Source organism: Lepisosteus oculatus, chromosome 14 (genome assembly GCF_040954835.1).
Source record: "Lepisosteus oculatus isolate fLepOcu1 chromosome 14, fLepOcu1.hap2, whole genome shotgun sequence".
Taxonomy (NCBI): domain Eukaryota; kingdom Metazoa; phylum Chordata; class Actinopteri; order Semionotiformes; family Lepisosteidae; genus Lepisosteus; species Lepisosteus oculatus.
In genome coordinates, this window is record NC_090709.1 from 42,946,643 (window position 1) to 42,964,861 (window position 18,219).

An 18,219-nucleotide genomic window follows, 5' to 3' on the forward strand; every position below is an offset into this window, starting at 1 on the left:
GACCCACGTGGGGTTACCCTGCCCTACCAGTTCCTGATTGGCTGATTGAGGTGGAGGATGAGTAACAGTGACCTCTGACCTTAGGGTTGTAAACCTTGGGATGAACCTCTCCCATGGAATCTCCCAGACAGTAAGGCGCCAGAGATGACCACTTATTAGGGTGGCTGGTGAATCTCAGCCTTGGGAGCTGTTCCTTATCAGGAAACTCTATCAGCTAGAAAAACACCTTAAATGTGAACCAGATGGAAAGGCCTCTCTGTATCCAGCTGCACTGAGATGAGGGAGAGAGGGACTGGCAAGGGAGCAGCAAACTTAATTCCTGTATTTTAAATACGTCTTGCCACTACAGAACTGCCCTTAGAAGAAAAACATCTTCTATGATAGTGGTACAGTCCATCACACCCCTCCTATAGCCTTTGTCTATGTGTGGTAATCAACCAGGTCTTACAAACATTATTAAACCCTTCCACCTCCTTTCATTGCAAATGATTTGTACATGTTAGAAGGTTAATTTTGGCTTCTGATATTATGGTGGATTAAGAGTCCTGGAATCTTTGTAGAAGTACAAAGATGAAAGAAAGGGCAGTGTAATCATGGCCAAGAGAAGCCAAATGTTGGACTATCTGCTTGGATTGAATGGAGCAAAACATAGGCAACTCCTTGAGCAGAACCTGCTTCATCCTTCAGACTGGGGTTTCTGAAGATCTGTACATTTGAACTTTCAAAGTGACTAAAGTAAAGGAGTTTTCCCTTTTTACCACAGATCAACACTAACAGAGAGCCTTATTCCAGCCAGGATTCAATCACTGTCTCTCAGGCATCCCAGCAGTGGATTTCATGACTTCAGAAAGCCATCTTCATCAGTGGAGAACTCAATGCTCTGAGGTTTACTGGCAGAGTCTCACACTGGGTAATGTTAGATGTTGATAAATAATGTCCTATGGAATTCTACTATTGATAAATTCTACTATGGAACTGCGATGTGTCTTGAAAAAAATCTTCTATGATAGTGGTATAGTCCAGCACAGCCTTTAAAAGAGAAAAAAAACTGACAACAACAAGGTAAGTCTGTGGTGTAATCAACTAGGTCTTGCAAACATACTTAACCTCTTCCAGCTACCAACATTACAAATGCTGTTTACACATTAGATGGTTATTTTTGGCTTCCGATATTATGGTGGATAAAGAGCCCTGGAATCTTTGTAGAAGGACAAAAGACGGAAAGAAAGGGCAGTGTAACCATGGCCAAGAGAAGGGAAATGTTGGAGAGATCTTTTTTCATTCACATTTTATCATTGTTTTTCCAGCCCAACAAAGATCAACATATATGAGCAGGCGTCCTGTGTCAAATCCAATCTGCCTTCCTTCCAATCATACAGGAATGTCAGTGAATTAAATATTGACATATGAAAATACACAAAAATATGCAATCACACATATGCAGTTTGAGCAAATATAAGACAATAACCAAGTACCACAAACTACCAGGCATCTAGTATCATTAGCAGTTCAGGTGGGGAGCTGCGTCACCATGTGTAGGCTGCAAAGGAACAAGTAATAGGTCTATTCCATGCTTAAAAGAAAAGAAAAAAAACACAACATTTCAACGTTGTGTTTTCTTTCTTCTCTTTTCATCTAGTGTCATTAGCCTTTTAACAGTTCCTGTCAAAATAAAATAGAAATGGATAACATTCTAGAGTGAGTTTGAAATACCAAGGTACAATTTAAACCATATCTCTTCCACTACAACCACAATATTTTGGAGAGATCCATGAACCTCACTGTTCTGACATGTCTGTTAGCCTCCGTCCTGCTTCAGCAATGAATGTGGCAGGGCACATTCTGAGGGAGATTAAGTCAATCAGGTGGCAGGAAAACCACGCTATGCTTTTTTTTTAGATCCTGAAAAGGACAGAAGGGCCATGTATACGTGTGCAGTTGGATATGTAATTGCAGGTGCCGTAGCAAATTCTGCTGAAGCCCCACTGCCTGGTGTGGACGGTAGCTGTGCATGTTGCAGCAGAATTGTGCATGTGAGATCAAGGGGGCATGTCATGTGTTTGAGCAATTCACTCCCTTCTGGTAGCACGCGATTCCCTGAGTCCAAAAAATTTGTAAGTTCTTTGGATTACCTGTGGACCGATCTTTCACGATGAAGAATTCCTTAAGAAGAATAAATATCGGCCCACCATCCGAATGCCTCCGTCTCAAAACAGCAACCTTCCACTGCCCTTAGTCTGCAAGGGAGTCCTTTCAAATGCGATGACAAAGCCGGGACCTTCGTTGCCTATTGTACAAGCTGAACTTTTGTGCTCATCAATGCTCTTTCCATGAACTCATCTTGTCCTTTGACGCTTCGTGTTTTGCGCTCCTTTGACCATCGGCATATCGGGTGACTGCAAACACTGAAGTTCTTGCTTACAGAGTGTGGAACATTGTTTTGAAATGATCGCTGTTCTGTCATGTTGATGCCGAGTGAATCTTTCTTTGGCAACATGGGTAGGCTGAAAGCAGCGCGAGCGAAAGTAATGGCAAATTTCTTGACTTATTTCTGAATGTGAATGTTCTTTAGAAAAGGGATGTGGCGTTGCTTCTCGCCCGTGTAAAGGTCACGCATTCCAGACGTGGTTATGAGCGAACAGTTGCCGCAAGTGTTTGAAAAGAGCAAGAGAGGAAGCAGCCCTGCCCCGTGTGAGGATCAAACTAAGGCCCTTCAGATGATAAGACTGACGCACTACCAATTACGCCAACGAGCCCAGCTGTAGTACACACATCGGAAAGTTTGCCTCACATGGATTTCAGTCGCCCGTTCCCTAATCTTTAGACGCCCTCTGCTGAATGTTGCATTGTGCCTTTTGATCTCACTGATACATTTTTGGTCTGTTTCTGTTGCGAGTCCATCTTTCAGATCTCACCTAGCACAAGTCTCTGTGGCTGAAGTGGCCTCTCTGCTTCAGCATCGTGCCCTCACTCAGCCATTAAAAATGTCACTCGGACTTCTGACATGCTGACATGAAATGTCAAGAGAGAGTGGCGGAGACGCTTAAGCCAGAGAGAAGATGAAAAGGGGGCGTGGCTGCGAAACGCTTGACAGCTGCACGATGCTCTCCACACAAGGCGTGACCACAGGCTAAAGGACACCTTTCGGCACATCAAGCTCTAAGCACACAGCTGGAGGATGCGGGAATTGATCCCGCTACCTCTCACATGCAAAGCAAGCGCTGTACCACAGAAGCTAACCCCCCTCGCTGGGGCTTATGCCTCAGCGTCACCTAGTGCCACTTGTTCCCCTCTTACCGGGCGCAGTTCACTGCCCTTCGTCTGCAAGGCAGTCGTGTAATTGCAGCTTTCTTGACTTATTGATGAAGGTCTGACTGGACGAGCGAATGACGCCTCTTCCCCATCCTCAAGCTCACTGACAGATTGAAATGGAAAGTGCTGCTGTGGCTCGTTGGTCTAGTGGTATGATTCTCACTTCGGGGGCGAGAGGTCCCAGGTTCAACTCCCCCACGAGCCCTTGTGTGCTCTTTTCCTCCTCGTCCACAAGACTGGGAACTGATATCCACATCGCTTCGCAGCGTCTGCTTATGGCAAACGATGGAATGTGACTAATGACTGAACGAGCCTGGTGAATTCTCATCACGTGGCACAATGAGAGCATGCAGTCAGCTGTCCAAGGCGGCAACCTCATTGCTCGTTCAAAAGAACACGTACTGAAAACTCATCACCACTATGTCGTTGTGTCATGCGTCCTTACTTGGGAAATGCAGAAGCAAAAACTGCCCTCTCTCAGCCACCGAAACGTGTGCGGTTTGCCTTGCGCTCTCTGCGCCTCACATATTTGTGGAGCTGTCTGCTCTTCTTTCTGTTGAAGTACACAGGTTACGAGGCGTCCTGCAGACTATGATGTTCTCACTGAGAGCTTTCAAGATTTTAAGGAAAACTACGAGCTTGATGGCTCAAGTCGAACAAATGTGATTGTTAAGCAATCGATGATCAAAAGCACGTCTTCTAACAATTCGTGAGAGTATTATCAGCACTGTTTTCACTCGGATATACTTTTCACTTGCTAAGCTGACAAATTGGACGAGAAAATGCCGGAGACGCACTCAGTGCAGACTGAGGTTGGGAAGGAGGTGTGGCGCACAGCGACAAGAACACCTTGAACTTTTTCTATAAGTGAAGGAAAATTCAAAAGAGCATGAAAAGTATGGATCGTATAAAATATCCATGATACAACTCGAGAAAAAACTGAAGGACTAAACAACGACTTTTGATGATTACAAGAAATTCAAGAAGCACAACAGTCCGCACACGGGCTTGGATCCTGAACGCTTAAGTTAAAAGACAAAGCGATGGATACGAACTGTAAACTCTCTTCACGTCTTACAGTTTATGAAATAAAACAATTTCTTACTTTCTTAATAATTTCTTACTGCTGATAGATGATTTATTGCATTTTAACAAAATCGCAATTACAAACATTTTGGGTTGAACTGTTATTCACATACTCTAACAGAGAGAAACGTTAGTGTCTTCAGGTGTGTGAGCCCATTTCTAAAAAAAAAAAAGTTATATGAAATTAATTGTTCTACTTTTTAGGCTTGCATAGCCTTATGAATAGTTCGGTTAAATATTTTGCTTTCTGTAGTAATTTCGGTTGATATTAATATTAGTCATGATTTACAATTTTTGGACAAGGTTCATCTTAAATAATTTTGTAATTAGTTTCAGTTTTGGAAAATCGCACCCAGAAGCTACCAAAACTGGTAATGTTCATATAATGTGTAATGCAATAGCAGAATTTTGGGTGGGAAAACAAAGAGTATTTCTTGGTATGAATCCCAACGCTTCATAAGCGGCGTTCGAGGACTTCTCACTTCAGATAAAGCTGTCAATACATCATAGATATTTAATCAATATCAGCAGTGTTATCACTACCGAACGCTAAATATAGATCCTGGCAATACTTCGTGAGATCTTCGTAAGAAAATCCAAAATACAACAGAAGCAATCAAAGGTATATGTTTCTTTTGGATCGAGAAGAGGATAATTATGAGACTCAAAACATTCCTGTCTTTTCTTTTTTTGAGGACAAATGGATTATTTAGGTGGAAAGATGGGTTCATAACCAATCATCTGCTATTGCTGCTGTTTCTTTGATAGATTCTTCAAATCCTTCAACTGATCATCGATATCGAGGAATAATATTATACAAATTGTGATTTTCTGTTAATTGCCAATTTTATTGTAGTTACATCTTCGTTTACAGATGTAAGACAAAAGTACAATATGCTTAACAACATTTATGGTTATATCTATATTAAAATGAAGGTAAATATACCAAGATATTATAATACAATTTTAAAGCCCTAACCTAATAATGCTTGTGAAGTTTTCCAATAAATCCGAACTGTAATTTTGAAATATTATTGCTGAGAATGCAAAGAGAGTACAAATATCTAATTCAATGAGTGAAAATACAAAAGTAGTTCACTAAACTGAGTTTCTTCCCTGAAATGATTTGCTTGCGAAACACTGAGCAGCTTTGAACGGATCGCGGGAATCAAATATACAGATGGGTTCAGAGTGTGCTTTCCAACTTTTGAGTAACATTTTTCTTTGATAGGGCGGAGTTGTCTTCACAATCTGGGTTAAATAAAAAGGAGTGACGTCAATACAAAACAGCTTTCCTTCTTGGGGAACAATGGTTGTGTTCCATATTTCTAACTATTTTGGTTCCAAGATCTAAATTTAGTGAGATAAAAAAAGCCAGCTGGCTAAATGGTCTTTCAAATAATCGCCCGTGCAGGGATCAAACCCCAGCTGCTGGTACGAGTAGATGCAGATGATGAACTAATCTCTGCTTCTTCCTTATATACACAGTGAGCTATATTTGGGTACCTACTGCCCCCTACGGGCTCTGTATTTCATTGCGGTACAAGACTGGTCGTGGAGACTTCTCGGTCTCGGTGAAAGTGATACACTCCGAAAAATTTCCGGACATTCATTTGTTTTTAAAGGAAAATCACCAACAGCGGCCGAGATCTATTGGAGTTTTTTTTTTTCATTCTATACTGCGATTTCTGAAGGTTACCCTGTGAAAATATGAGTTTTGACGAGAAGGGATGGACATATATGGTCAGCAGGCTTGGGGAACTGGACCCTATGGTGAAGGGTGAGGGCTCAGCAGCAGCAGAACCTGATCAGTATCGGTTGACTCCGATATTTACCTAGTATCGGTATACTATGATGTTTTGGTAACGAGGAAGGAGGGACAAAGCAAATTGGCAGAATGTGTGCTATTTTGTTGACTATAAATCCCCACATGCTGTGTTCAGAGGGTCATTATTAAAAAAAAACGTAACAGTAAAATCTCTTGTACTTCACGATTATGAGTGGCTGTTACATTGTGTCTCACACCTCAGTGTCAGAATTGTGAGACGATTTTGTAATCAGCAGAAATTGCATTCACCTTTTCCCAATGCATTCTCATATGCAATTTTCTCACATGCCATGTTCAGAGGGTCATATTTTTAAAATGGTACCGTAAAATGTCCTGAAGTTCAGGATTGTGACAGTCTGTTATATTGTGTCTCACACCTTGATATCAGAAATATGAGACGATTTTAAAATCAGGAGGGAGGGCCCTAGCAATATAGCAAACATTGCATTTACCATTTGACAATGTATTCTCTCGTGCCATGCTCAGAGGGTCGTATTTAAAAAAACGGTACAGTACAATGTCCTGAAGTTCAGGATTTTGATAGTCTTTTCCATTGTCTCTCACACATCTGTGTCAGAATTTTTAGAGATTTTTATAACCAGGAGGTAGGTTCACAGCAATAAGCAGAAAGTGCGATCACGCCCTGCTCATCCTCAGTTAACCATATATTCTCATATGCCATGTTCTAAATGTCCCATTTAAAACTGCTATATTAAAATTTCTTGCAAAATGCATTTCTTGCAAAAGTATGAGACTTTTTATCAGAAGCAAGGTCGTGGAAAATATCCAGAAAGTGCCAGTGAACTTTTGCCTATGTCTTATTTACTCGTTGTATAACATGCCAGATTGTTTTATTGTGAGTTGTGTTTCTGAAATGTGTTTCATATAAAAATGCAATTTGGACAGTCTCTACTTACATATTCCCCTTTACTGAGGATATGTACAGTAATACATCCGGATAAGTATTTTTAAAAATGACTGTAGAGAGCCATCTACAGGCGAAAGACGACATAACATCACAGCAGCTGCATTTAAGATGGAACAAAAAACGCGAAGAAACTGGAGAATAAGAAGCCAACTTCAGCCTCATTAATGCAATAGCATTAGGTTAGGTGAGGTAAAAAATAAAAGCAAATTTTATGCTTCAAATTAAATACATTTTATTTATTATGAATGTGCCTGAAATTTTTCAGTACTTTAGAGGGTTCTGCCATTTTAGATGTTATGCTGTTCCTGTCTGATTTGTCAAATGCGTCATTTAAATCTCCCGTCATTTCTATATCAGTCTGAAGGCCTTGAAGTAAAGATTGCAATTCATCCAAAAATACAATTCATCCAAAAAAAGTTTCCCACTGGTGATAAATATAAGGAAATGAATGTACATTTTCCCCCAAAATCAACAAATTTAAAATCAAATACCTCCCTCATCTGCAGGTGGAGAGAATAATGTCAGAATAAATACAGGTTTAAAAGTCAGGAGCATTGATAATGCTATTTTAAAATGACACTAAAATGCTCACAATATATTAAAAAGCTCTGTAAAATAAAAAAAATTAAAACAAGGTAAAAAGAAATAATACACAGTTATAAAGCTCAGGAATTATCAATGGGAAGTTACAATGGGCTGATATGATTTAAAAAATAAAATGTTTGAAAAAAATCCACTTACAATATGCTAAAAATGGCAAGAATACTTAAAACAGGTGTCTAAAATTAAAAAAAAATAAAACAAGTTAAAAATAAATACTAAATGGGTTTAAAATTCAGGAATGTGATTGGTCAGATGCTTACGATGATTGTTGCTGGTCTTTCGTGTGATTTACCGAAATGAAAAAATATTCAATTTAAAAACGGCAAGAGCTCGTATGAAAAAAAAGTTCTTAAGTATCTTTGTTGTAACAGCTGCGCCAGAACTAGTGTATTCATATACATCAGAAAAGCAGCTGAACTTGACTGGTTTATATTCAGTTATATGCATTGGGGACGAAAAGGAGACTTACATGGATTTTATTTGGTTTTAGGAATCAGAAAATTTATTTTTATATGTTTATGCCTACGAGCAGAAATAACTTCCTGCTTTCAGCGCTTTTATTGTTTCTGCTTGTAACCTCGAACAAAGAAACCCAGTACTGACTCACAGAAACGCCCCGGAGTTTCTGTGTTTCTGGGATTTAAGAGGGATGTACTGTATGAAGACAGTAAAGGGAGTTTTGATGAAGGCAGTTTGATGAGTCTGGAGGGAGGAGACGCGCATTCTGCACGGGGAGTGCAGAACAACGAGTTTCACCTGCAGCTCGCCGAGTTCTGTCCTATATAACCGCTGAGCCTGGGACACACTGAGTCCCTAACCAGTGTTCGAGATGTAAAGGGTTAAACCCAGAAGTCGAGAGTGGAGTTTTTGTATAAGTGTAAGATTAAGGGAATAGGGTTTTGGTGGGTTTGGTGCACAGAAGAGGTTTCGGTTTAGGTTTAGTTTGCTTTTGACACATTTGTACTTTGTACTTTTGCTCATGTTTGGTGTATAAGGGTGGTGAGGGTTCGGCTCACTCGGGTGATATTTCACGGTTGGACTTTTCAAGGAAGGTGTTACAGAAAGGATTAAGGCATTCGATGTCAAATGCTTAATCACTTTGCTGAAGGGAATTGGTTTTGACATTAGTTTCAATTGGCGAAGTTACTGGAAGAATTTTGGATGAAAATAGAGGAGAAAAAAAGATGTGGGCCTGATTAGAATGTTTGAATGGCAGAAGCTGATGGATCTTTCTAATGTGGTGTGAGCCTGATCAGTACCTGGATGGGAGACCTCCTGGGAAAAACCAAGGTTGCTGCTGGAAGAGGTGTTAGTGGGGCCAGCAGGGGGCGCTCACCCTGTGGTCTGTGTGGGTCCTGATACCCCAGTATAGTGATGGGGACACTATACTGTAAACAGGCGCCGTCCTTCGGATGAGATGTAAAACCGAGGTCCTGACTCTCTGTGGTCATTAAAAATCCCAGGGAGTTTCTTGAAAAGGGTAGGGGTGTAACCCTGGCATCCTGACCAAATTTCCAATTGGCCCTTACCAATCATGGGCTCCTAATAATCCCCCTCTATGAATTGGCTACATTACTCTGCTCTCCTCCCCACTGATAGCTGATGTGTGGGGAGCGTTCTGGCGCACTATGGCTGCCGTCGCATCATCCTGGTGGGGCTGCACATTGGTGGTGGTGGAGGGGAGTCCCCATTACCTGTAAAGCGCTTTGAGTGGAGTGTCCAGAAAAGCGCTATATAAGTGTAAGCAATTATTATTAATTAATAGGACTGTGATTGTTCGCATGTTTAATGAGATGGTGAAGAAGGAAGATGTTGTGACATGGTTGTCTAAGTATTGTTAAGTGAAAGGTGAGCTTCAGAAAGTCTTGGATGATGATGGCATCTGGAACTGTGCATGGAGAGTACCTGTTTTGTTGCATGAAGATAAAAATGGTTATGGTGGATTTAAACACATTCCTTCTTTGATTGGATTAGGTGAAAATAGAGGCCTTGTATTCTACCCAGGGCAGCCAAAACCGTGCAGGAGATGTGGGAAGCTGGGTCACTTTGTGGAGGCCTGTACAAAGGTGGTGTGTGGTAAGTGCAAGGAAATTGGACATGCATATACTGAATGTACAAGCGTGAGGAAATGTAATCTCTGTGAGTGTGAAGGTCATGTGTTTAAAGACTGTCCAGATTCCTTTGCAAATAGAACAAAACTGGGAAGACAAATGCTCTTCCAATAGCCTGCCACCTGTGGAGACTGAAAGTGCTCAAATGAAATGTACAGAACAGAGGGTGCAGTCTAAAAGAGACATTGGATTTAGAAAATGATTTAACTCCGAGCAGAAGAGTGAGGGAAGATCATTTTCCGAGTCCTCAGGTAGGTTCTCCCATGGGTTTAGATGTCTCCAATATATGTGATCTTACTGACCAAGCTTTAGAACCAGAGACTCAAGGAGGGCAGGTGGAGAAATATCCTATGGATTGTGGGGGTGGTGGAGGAGGAGACAATTAAAGCAAAAGGGGGGGGAGGCCTGTATAGTAGGTGTCACCTACTGAATGATTGTAGCCAGAGCTTTAAGTCTCCCCTGGTCCTACTTAAGTATGGCTCTTAATATTGTGTCCATAAATGTGAGAAGCATTCGCTCCAAGTTAAGGGCAAGGAATATACTATCATTTGTGAGGAAGGTAAATGCTGATATTGTGTTGTTACAGGAGTGTGGGTTACCCTTTAAAAACTGCCATAAGGATATGGAAGAACTGGGGACATTGGGCCCATCAATCTGGAGTAGGTCCAAAGAAAATAAATCTGATGGTATAGCTGTTCTAATTAAAAATAAGATGGTAGAGGTATGTCAGCACCTTGTAGTGAAACCAGGGAGAGCACTGGTGGTGTATCTGGGTTTCATGAATGTCTAATTTAAACTCTTAAATATATATTGTCTGAGTTGCTCACATGACAGATATGTCCTAATTCAGGGACTGAGTATATTGATTGGGATGGGAACCAGTGGTTTTAGCTGGGGATTTTAATTCTCTTTTAGAAAGAGAAGGCAGAATGAGGGGCGAGAGACGGGTCCAATTTGATAAATCATCAATATAATTGCAAACATTATGTAAAGATTTTAAACTGAAAGATGGCTTCAAACTTCATAGTCAGGGGAGGGCAGGTTTCACATGGGACTAGTCTAATGGGACCCGAGCCTCACGCATTTTGTTTTGATACTTGTTTGACTGTTTAGGATTAATGTTTTGGTGGCAGATCAATTAAAGGACAACAACCAAAAACACTGGTCCTCACACTGAACGCATTCTCCTTCTATAATCTTTTTTACCAATAGGTGAGTGGAGTTGCCATGGGCACCAGAATGGGACCCAGCTATGCCAACATTTTTGTCGGCTGGGTAGAAGAACGCTTCTTCGCTTCCTACACTGGCTATGTCCCTGACCTCTACAAGCGATATATTGATGACTGCGTCGGTGCCGCCACATGCTCCAACGATCAGCTTGAATTCTTCCTGCACCATTTCACCAACTTCCACCCGTCCCTCAAATATACGGTTAACATATCTTCCACCACTCTTCCGTTTCTAGACATCCATTTGTCTATCAACTACCCCCGACTGTCCACTTCAGTTTATTACAAACCCACGGATTCACACAGCTACCTCCTGTACAGCTCATTTCACCCCAACCACACTAAAAACTCTCTTCCTTTTTCACAGTTCCTTAGGTTACGACGATTATGCAGCGACGACATCGACTTCGAAAACCAAGCCCTCGAAATGTACTCATTTTTCATCAACAGAGGATACCCCAGCAGTGTGATTGACAGGGCCCTTGCCCGAGCCAAAAACACCCCCCAGACCATCAACCAGATCAGGAACTCCCGCCGTAACAACCGCATTCCTTTGGTGCTTCCTTACCACCCTAACCCACTTCCTATCCCCAGGACCATTAACCAGAACTTTTCCATCCTACAGGATGATCCCTCCGTTGGGGCCCTCTTTTCTGATCGCCCTATCATCTCATATCGCCGACCACCTAATCTGCGTAACCTCCTTGTTCACAGCTCCCTTGACCGCCCTCAGCAACCATCCACACCAGGCACTTTCCCTTGCAACAGAGCTCGCTGTATCACCTGCAAGTACACAGCCACCACCACACTCATTCAAGGCCCCTCAGGACAATTCCGGATCACCCAGACAGCATCTTGTACCTCCAGCAACCTTATTTACTGTATCTCTTGCAGTAAATGCCCAGCCATCTACATTGGGGAAACAGGAAGGAGACTCGGAGACCGCTTCAGAGAACACGTCAGGGCTGTGAAGATTAAAGATCTCTCCAAGCCCATTGTTTCTCATTTCACCTCTGACAGCCACGACCACTCCAATCTCTCCGTCGGACGGTTTTCCGAACTCATACATCAGAAAGACCACCGAAACTAAAATTATTCTGCAGCTAGGATCACACATTCTCCCTTCCCTTAACGACAGATTACTGTTCTTTTAAATTTTCTCCATTCATTGGAAGTTTCATTTCACACCTCTCTGCACCCATTCTGACTTCACACCTCTTGATTGGCCTCTCTTTCTGTCCCCTGCTCCCGCCTCTCACTCCTCCTCCCTCTCAACCTTTGTTCTCCAGCTACTTTACCTTTGCCTACTGCCCTGTCTCTCTCACACCTGAAGAAGGCTCCACGGCCGAAACGTTGTGTTCTCTTTCTTCTTTTTTTCAGCATGGAATAAACTTATTACTTGTTCCTTTGCAGCCTATTCATGCTGACGCAGCTACCCACTAGAAAAGAAGTATGTGTTTCTTTAAAAAAAATACCCCCAAATTGTTTTTGTTTTTTTAAAAGTCAACATATCTGGGTTGTGTTTGCAAGATTTGTAAAAATTGCAAAGTTTGTGTGGGTGTGATTGTAAAAAATCAAATCATAACTGAAGAAGTCTCCATGGTCAAAACATTGCGTTTTCTTCTTCTCTTTTCAGCATGGAATAAACCTATTACTTGTTCCTTGGAGAATACCATGTGCCAATAAGATATGATCACTGTATTGACCATATACAATTTCTTGCACTACGAATTCCTATTTTGCATACCCCAGCTTGCTCTCCTTGAGATACACATACAGGGAGAGTAGCTGGGGGTCAGAGCGCAGTGTCAGCCATTTATACGGCACCCCTAGAGCAGTTGGGGTTAAGGGCCTTGTTCAGGAGCCCAATGGAGTAGGATTCCTCTGCCGACCGTGGGATGTAAACCAGCAACCTTCCAGCCACAGGTGCAGATCCTTAGCCACAGAGCCACCGCTCTGCCAAATGTGCCAATTCTTTAGAAAGAAGTCCAAAAGAATGCAAATTTACTTTTTTTTAAATAGCTGTTGTACAGAACATCAGTGGCTATTGAAGAGTACATACAAGCACAGAGACAAGTTAATAAACTTGGAATGACTACTTACAGCTCTGGAAAGACCGAAGATATTGTTTCCGGTTGTTAAGGAACAAGTAATAGGTTTATTCCATGCTGAAAAAAAGAAGAGAGAAAACAATGTTTTGGCCGTGGAGCGTTCTTCAGGTGTGAGAGAGAGAAGGCAGTAGGCAAAGGTAATGTAGTGGGAGAACAAAGGCTGGGAGGGAGGAGGGGTGAGACGTGGGAGCAGGGGACAGAAAGAGAGGCCAATCAAGAGGTGTGAAGTCAGAATAGGTGTTGAGAGGTGTGAAATGAAACTTCCAATGAATGGAGAAAAACTTAGTAGAATAGTAGTCTGTCGTTTAGAGAAGGGGGAAGGTATGATCCTAACTGCAGGATAAGTTTGGTTTCAGTAGTCTTACTAATGTATGAGTTCAGAAAACCATCTTTGAGAACACAGACGTAGAGATTAGAGTGGTCATGGCCATCAGAGGTGAAATGAGAAACAATGGTTTTTGGAGAGATCTTTAACCTTCACAGCCCTGACATGTTCTCTGAAGCGGTCTCCAAGTCTCCTTCCTGTTTCTCCAATATAGAGAGAAACTGGGCATTTACTGCAAGAGATACAGTAAATAAGGTTGCTGGAGGTACAAGATGCCATCTGGGTGATCCAGAATTGTCCTGAGGGGCCTTGAATGAGTGTGGTGTTGGATGTGTACTTGCAGGCGATACAGCGAGCTCTGTTGCAAGGGGAAAGGACCTGGTGTGGATGGTTGCTGAGAGCGGTCAAGGGAGCTGTGAACACGAAGGTTGCGCGGATTAGGTGATTGGCGATATGAGATGATGGGGCGGTCAGAAAAGAGGGCCCCAATGGAGGGATCATCCTGTAGGATGGAAAAGTTGTCGTTAACAGTCCTGGGGATAGGAAGTGTGTTAGGGAAGCACCAAAGTAATGTAGTTGTTACGGTGGGAGTTCCTGATTGAGTTGATGGTCCGAGGGGTGTTTTTGGCTCGGGCAAGGGGCCTGTCAATAACACTGCTGGGGTATCCTCTGTTGATAAAAAGGAGTACATTTTGAGGGTTTGGTTCTGGAAGTCGATGTCGTCACTGCATATTTGTTGTAGCCGAAGGAACTGTGAAAAAGGGAGAGAATTTTTAGTATGTTTGGGGTGAAATGAGCTATACAAGAGATAGCTGTGTGAATCCGTGGGTTTGTAATAAACAGAAGTGGAGTCTGGGGTAGTTGATGGAGAAGTTGATGTTGAGAAACGGAAGAGTAGTGGAAGATATGTTAACTATATATTTGAGGGACAGGTGGAAGTTGGGTCCCATTCTGGTGCCCATGGCAACTCCACTGACCTGTTGGTAAAAAAGATTATTGAAAGAGAATGCGTTCAGTGTGAGGACCAATTCTGCAAAGCGTACCAGGGTGTGGGTGGGTGGACAAAGCACTGTGCGTTTGTCCAGCGTGTGCTTGAGGGCTGTAAGGCCGTCATTATGGGGAATGACGGTGTACAGAGATGTGATGTCCATGGTAAAAATGTGGCATTCGGTACCCTGAAATTGGAAATCATTGAAAAGTTGGAGCGCGTGGTTGGTGTCTTTGATGTATGAGGGAAGATCTTCAACCAGCGGTCTCATGAGGCTGAGATGTAAGTAGTAGGACAGTTACATGCTGATACAATGGGGCATCCAGGGGTGTCCGGTTTGTGGATTTTGGGGAGGAGGTAAAATTGAGATACCTGTGGGTGTTCCATGATGAGCCGGTTCGCCTCCTGGGGTAGCTTGTTACTGCTGATGAGAAGGGAAATGGTGGATACCACTTCCTTTTGGTAGTCAGTGGTAGGGTCCTGTTGGAGAGGGAGGTAGGCAGAAGTGTCAGTTAGTTGTCTAGAGGCTTCAAAGATATATAGATCCTTACGCCACACCACAACAGCACCTCCTTTGTCCGCTGGTTTGATGACGATAACATCCCTGTTGCGGAGAGACTGGAGCGCCTGATTTTCTCCTTGGGTGAGGTTAGACCTGTGTTTACTGGGTATAGAGAGTGCCATGGGAGCTTGATTAGTGCATTGGTTGATGAAATAATCAACTGGTGGAAAACGGCCAGAGGAGGGAGTCCATTTGGGATTAATGTTGTTAATGACATCAATAACCGGGTTGTCATCAGCTGCCTGTGAAGAGGAATTGTCGGCAAAATGTGCTCTGAGACGGATCCTGCGGTAAAAGCGGTTAAGGTCGACATTGGTCTGGGGGATGTCCAGCTTCCTGGGAACTGGTACAAAACTCAGCCCTTTGCTGAAGAGGGATCGCTCATCCTGTGAAAGGGAAAGGTCAGAAGGTATGGTGACAACAAGGTTAGGGTTGGTGAGGGTGTCCTGGGTGTTGATAGTTTTCTTCTGTAGAAGATGACTGAGTTTTTTGTCCTTCTCTGTAGTGAGAAACTGGTAGAGTTTAGAGTTGAGAGATCTAATGAGGTTAGTTATGAAGGGAAGATGATGTGGAGCTGTCAGCCGTAGAAATTCCTTAGCCTCTTTGATGTTGTTATCGGAAAGGATAATCTGTTTTACTTCTTTTGTCATACTTCTTTTCTAGTTTTTTATGTGGCTTTGACTGTCAGAAATCCTCAGTGAAAAGGTATGCAGATCCTATGCAGATGCAGGAGCAAGTAGTTATTGAGACAGGCGAACAATCCAGAACGTCAGGCGAGATTGTTAGGTGAAAGGTAGATCGAAATACTTGAAGTACAGAGAGAAGCAAACAATTCAAAACAGAAGGTAAGGTCCAAGGTCGAGAGGCAAAAGGGAGTTCAGTAACCAGTAAGCGAGATTCAGAGTAAACGCGAGGTAGAGCTCTCAAAGAGAAGACTCAATACCGAGTAGCGGGAAGCGGGTTTGAATGGTTAAAACAATGCTGCTTGCCGCACAGTAGAGCATGTGCTGGTGGATTAACACATGTTATTATTAACCCACTGCTGGTACTGGTTAGTTCTTTTGTGAGTTGATCTCCCCGGTCTGGTGGTTGTGACATTGACAGAATGCTGTTTTGTGATTGATGCTATATCAAAATATAGGGTCCCTCAAAAATTAAACACAGAAATAAAAATATTTAATGGACTTGTACATCTGTTGCACTCCTACACTATTAACATCCAGTGGGTGTTGAATTTCAATTATGTTTCCACTTCATTCAGATGTGTTCCCTATTTTTCAGATTGTTGGCAATGCCACATGTTAAAGGAGGACAGAGGAGTAGGATGCCAGACCTGTGGTCAAGGGCTGGTGGAGTAGGGAGTGAGATCAAAGAATTTCTGAAGTTTTCTAAGATAGAAAAAAAAATTAAGTGGCATGACAATATGTGGTCAACACTGTCAAACAGAGTCCTTGGAGAGGATTACTCCAGCAACAGGAAATGGTTATCAGTGATTTGGCATGAAGATAGAAAAAAAGTAAGAATCCAAGTGCTTAGGGCGCAGAAGGAGGTGAGTATTGGTAAGGATTCCAAACCAGATGACAGTACACAATCTATAGTCCATATTTCAAGTCAAAGTGAGGGACATAGTTTGGAAGGCAACACAGAGCTCAGAAGTTCATCAGAAGATACAGAAGATGAATGGGCTGCACACGGCAGCACAGACAGTGGTGACATGTTTGAAGGAGAAAAAATCTGTGAAGAATCAGAAAAAAATCCTGAAGAGCACAGTGAATATTCCCAGGGGGCAAGCTCGTCTGGGACGTCACCTCAGGATAAAAGGGGATTAAGAAAGATTATGTCTGTGCCTAAAACTTTCCAAGTATGTCTGAAGGCTGAACAATGGAGAATAATACCACCTTTAAAAGGTACATCTAAACTAAGATGATCATGGACCCATATCTTATATAGAGAGTTCAGGAAGATAAATCCTTGCTGCCCAATAGCCTTCAAATACCAATACATCAGGAAAGAGAACAGCAGAAAAAAAACTCTTATAATTAAAGCAGTCTGTACTTTCAGTTCCTACCTTCAGTACCTTCAGTTCAGTACTTTCAATTCCTGTAATGTAAAATACACAATGACAACAAGACACAAACCAATGGGCAATGATGACATCACAATTGATGTTGTACGAGTAGGGCAAATACAACACAGTGAAAGGGAAACACAATTTCGACTGGCACGTCAGCCTTATCGTTGAAAGATTGCCCGTGCCCTCACAAAAGGAATCAGCAATGTGTACTACAGGCAGCTGAACAGAACTCCGCTTGCTGAAATTGCAGCAGCCAGTTTATCTAGGGCTCACAAGCAAGTATTAAACTTGCTCGGCAAGTTCGGCATTTAATTTAGTCTGCGGAAACATCGTATCGGAATGAACTGCCCGAGATAAAAGAGTAATTGCGGCTTCAGGTTGTTTTTACAGAGCATTGCGTTGTTCTGTTCATGCTGACTACACGCTTAAAAGTAGTCATTTACTGCAAGCGTTGCTTTTCCAGGTTTTTCTGAAATTCCTCGCATTTGAGCTAGTACTAAAACATTTCATTCCCGTCGCTGAATACATCGTGGAAACGGTATTTGCAACGGAATGCTGTCACACATGAAACCTTTTCGTTATTCGGTTCTGAAGTTTGAAAATGAAAATAAAACGGGGGTCACTTCATAGGCTTGAAAGAAGTCCACGCAGCATAAAAACACGCAAATTCTCACAAATTGCATTGTGCTGCACCTTTCTTCTGCTGCTGTTATAAATCAGCCTTAAACATTTGAATGCATACCTTACTGCTGCTAATCACATTCACGTGTTTACGAAGCTTTTTTCTGTCCGTTATGTTTTTGCATAGCAGTTTCTCCGTTTTCCTCGTATTGTGATTGTCAGCGAGCACAACAAGACTGAAACAGTGTAAAGGCAGGTAAAAAAGACAGGGTAAAACGGCTGATTGTCGGGAGTGGGATTTGAACCTATTTGGAGAGCGAAACACAAAGCTTATAAGACACGAAGTTGTGAATTTGCTGTTTTAAACTGCTCGACTATCCTGAAAAATGTGTGCTGATTGCACCAGTCACATGCAATTTTCCACAACTTTAGGACGATTGA